This window comes from Trematomus bernacchii, unplaced genomic scaffold (assembly GCF_902827165.1).
Source record: "Trematomus bernacchii unplaced genomic scaffold, fTreBer1.1, whole genome shotgun sequence".
Lineage (NCBI taxonomy): Eukaryota > Metazoa > Chordata > Actinopteri > Perciformes > Nototheniidae > Trematomus > Trematomus bernacchii.
The window spans coordinates 3,604,689-3,608,814 of NW_022987950.1; the positions used below are offsets into that span (position 1 = coordinate 3,604,689).

The window sequence follows — 4,126 nt, forward strand, 5'->3', positions numbered from 1 at the left end:
TATATATATATATATATATATATATACACACACACATCGTAACTTTCCACACACAGAGACAAACAGACAGCCCGCACCTGGCAGTGAAAGTGGAGGCTAGAAGGGGACACACTACCCCACACACACATTAATTGCTGTTACAATAAAATACTTTCAATACAAATCCTTACGACTCATTTGGCTTGATTCTAAGTGAACGGGTCCATTTGACCCTGAACAGAAGAGGTGTCTCGTCTCTATTTATCAACATCAACCAATAGTAAAAAAAGTAGGAACATTAAGGTAATTTAAAAAAATGTTATGCAAAACTAATGTATTTTATATCAAGGTTTTTCCAATGTAAAAGAAAATAGAAAAATGTGTTTGAATGTATGTTTTGTGAAAAACGAGTGACTTATTCTAATGGAACCATGATCTGTGAATAACACAATTGCACTAAATATTGATTTCATTGATAGTAAAAGGTACAAACTATGTACAAAAAAAAAAATCTGGATTTTGGGGCTTCTGACCATTATTGGATAATTTTACATGCACTGGGTCAAATTGACCCACGAATATTATTGCTGTTACAAACGAATATAACAGGAGGGCACATTACAAAAACGTAGCTTTGAAAAGGCAAAGAAAAGCCAGCCTACCGAGTGTATCTAGTTCTACACTTGACACAATGAAAAGACTGAAGCCATAATAGACAGCCTGATCCCTGCTGCACCAGAAGACAGCTTCCTTCAGAACCATCAACACAGGTTTACTTTACCATGTCCCACACACTGCTGCCACTAACACTATCAGTACCAGATGTGGAACAACAGTCCAGAAGGAACCAGGACCTGTTTAGATGTAGCACCTCATTTAAGACACTCAACTTTTAGACTCACAAATCAGACCAGACAACAGAGTTGATGCTAGAGCATATATTTGAATATGTGTACACGATACAAACATTCAGACATTTCACAGTTGTTTATACAGGACAATCATCTCCTGTAGATAAGGTAGGCAATTCCTTTAGGACATTTAAACCCAATGTTTAAGTCCTGTTCACAGCCTCAGTGCTGGACCATGGGGGGCGGCAGGTGGACTGACGCCATCACACTGAAACACAAAGCACAGTATCAGCAGACAGCCTGCAGAAATAGTTTAATGTAAAACATTACAGAAGTTTGTATCAGGTCTTAAGTCAGGCTCTAGTAAATTGTTTTCACTGAATCTGTGCCAAAGTCCTGAGCTTTCTCTTCCAATGTTAAAATTCGACAGCAGAGATGAAGGCTCTGCCATGAGAGTACACATTGGTTTACAGTACACACTGATACTGAGCTGCACTTACTATCCAGGCTTAGTCCAGTCCTGCTCCTGGGAGAAGACGAGTGTTTGTCAAAGCAGCTCAGTGCTGTCCTCTGCTGGCTCCACCTGCAACACAAAGGAAACAAGTCTTTAACTAATGATGTAAATTAGTTCACAAAGATCAATTTATCCAATTCAAATATAAAGCGTGCATAGTTCAGTGTGCTGCAGCGGGACCTTTGAGCCGTGTTTACTGCAATTTATAGTTGTTACATCTGCATATTTTACTCTTAAAATGGGACTTGAACAGCACCAGAGCCTCCCGTGGTGTGTCTGTATGAGGGTGTGCGGCCCGGCACTAGGCCGGCCCTGCGTGAGTGCAGGACAGGCCACTCTCGTGGGGCCCGGCTCTGCAGCAGCTCAGCAGCAACAGCCTCTAAAACAGAGTCTGCGCACTGAGAGCAGCACAGAGCCTTTCTCTGCCAGCACTGTAACACCGAGGCAGACACACAGCCTGTCAGCTGACTTAGTGCTGGGGGGTGACACCATGAAGTGATGATGAATCAGTGTTTACCTGCAGTCCCAGAGGCAGCACCGTCAGCAGCTCCATCCCAGAGCTGCCACTTGGACATGGTTGTAGGTCAAGATGTGGGCATGTCTGCAAGGGAAACATCAGTATCACTTGGTGCCCAATGATGAAGGCCACAGTAGTGGAGATATGATAGCAGCTCATTACTTTACATTCTAAAAAAGGAGTCTGAGTTTAGAGTTGGTATGATTTCTGGCAGCATATGCTGATGGCAAATGAGCAGAGCTGCAAGTCCCGACTACACACGGCTGTTTTATGCAGATAGATTTGTCAGTTAAGCTATGGCGTGTTCAATTTTTAAACCAACTAAAAATTGTTAACGTGTATATAAATAATATTACATAGTCTCTACATTAACACAATTAAAGGATTAGCCTGCTTTACCACATTTAAATATTCCCGATGATGCTTTAGCATAAGTTTACACGATGCATACTCAATACATTTCCATTTAAAATCGGTACATTTGCAGAGCATGGTGAAGTTCAAGAAATACACACCTGTTTTGAGCCCACAGAGCGAGCGCCGTCATGTGATTTCCATCGTCAATATGCCTATAATGAGAAAAATAACAGAACAAACACATAGTACACAAGATAAAAGGCAGTATAACGTGTTCAGCTACTTTACTCTCCACTCACTGAAACATTGATCTACCCTAATGATATGAATTGGAACGTGCTCTGCACTGAAACTGTTTACTGAAGACAATGGCATTTAAGTACTGTGCCTGCAACGACACCAGAGGGCGCAATAACCGGCAAACGGTCCCCAAAACCCAATAGGACAGACTTCAGTTTTTACCACAGTGCCCAAATAACCTCCATAGTGTAGCATTTTTTTTTTTTTGACATACAGAACACATGTAGGCCTATCCTTTCCTCAAATAATTAAACCTTACATTTAAAAAAATATAATAAAAAAAGTTTAATGTGCTGAGAAACTATGCATATAATTACCTCCATCTTATTGAGGAAAAACTAACTAATCCGTAGAACTGACAGATTCTTACGATGGGTGCTTAAAGAGCAATTCAAAATGAAAACTAAAAAAGGTGTTTGCGGCTACCATTAAATTAAAGCTCGTGTTTGACTGAAACACGTGTTCATGTTGTAACGTGGAGCCAACAGCAGTCCTCATTTAACTCACGTGCTTGTGTTTGCACTTCAGTGTGGCTTTTTAAAGCAGTCGCATAACTAGCTCACAGAATATACAAGGTTTTGAGATATTAATGAGACAAAGAGGTCACATGTCCTCGTCCTTTTGCAATGAAAGACACAACTTTAACTGCGTCACACTACGTTAACTGCTCACTCGCCAACAGCGGGAGTTCTGTTTAAGACTTTCTAAACCAACACGTGTTCTATAAGTACTCACGTTAGCTCACACCAGCAGCACAGTAGCGTTCTTCAGACTGAGACACTGGACGGAAGTCTCGCAGAGATTTTTATAGAGGCGAAGTCCCTCCCCTTCCGGTGGACCTCCATGGGACCTTATTTCGGAAAAGTTATGCATTGAAGTCAATGGAGAGAGAAAGATTATCTTTCGATCCCGTTTGAATTGTGCCACGAATTACACATATGATGTTTGTCAATTTAAAAGATAATTTTGCAAGTCAAAAAAAAAAAAATGTGTCGTAAAACTGTGAAGTAACACTTTTTTTTGTGTGAAACCGTTCAATGAACTACATCTCCCGTCTCGCACCACACACCAAGACGGCCGTCACGTTGGCACATTTCACGTCTTTCTTTCAGAATGAGGCGAAAAGTATTAAAAGAGGTGAAAATCACTACAAGTCTGGGCATGTTGAGAGCTGTACATACACAAGAGGGGAGTTAGTCGGTTCCGTAAGAGCCAGCATGTGGGCCCGGGATTCTGGGATTTGTAATCTTTCTAGTTGCGTATTTTTCATAGTCTTATATTTCAATAGTTTTACGACAAACTGTGACTTTTTTGACATGGAAATTATTATTTAAGATTGACAAACATAATTTGTGTAATTCGTGGCACAATTCAAACGGGATCGAAAGATAATCTTTCTCTCTCCATTGACTTCAATACAAACTTTTTCCGAAATAAGGTCCCATGAGTCCCACCGGAAGGGGAGACGAAGTCCCTCCCCTTCCGGTGGGACTCATGGGACCTTATTTCGGAAAAAGTTTGTATTGAAGTCAATGGAGAGAGTTTGGTATGTTATTGATATGGGCTGGACACCCCTTCACAATGATCATCATTGACTTACTTTAGACC

The 4,126-nt window shown here is 40.9% G+C and overlaps 1 long non-coding RNA gene across 2 annotated transcripts; it reads right to left on the minus strand.

The window, feature by feature from the left end:
- Nucleotides 1-902: 902 nt before the first annotated feature.
- On the minus strand, nt 903-3,309 carry LOC117470846. 2 transcript variants are annotated; one of them, XR_004554735.1, is made up of 5 exons: nt 3,254-3,309; nt 2,377-2,430; nt 1,862-1,945; nt 1,331-1,413; nt 903-1,098 (listed from the first exon to the last, which is right to left on the minus strand). It is a non-coding gene; the product is annotated as an uncharacterized LOC117470846 (long non-coding RNA). The 2 variants fall into 2 exon arrangements; XR_004554736.1 differs by lacking the exon at nt 3,254-3,309 and adding an exon at nt 2,836-3,000.
- Nucleotides 3,310-4,126: the final 817 nt, after the last annotated feature.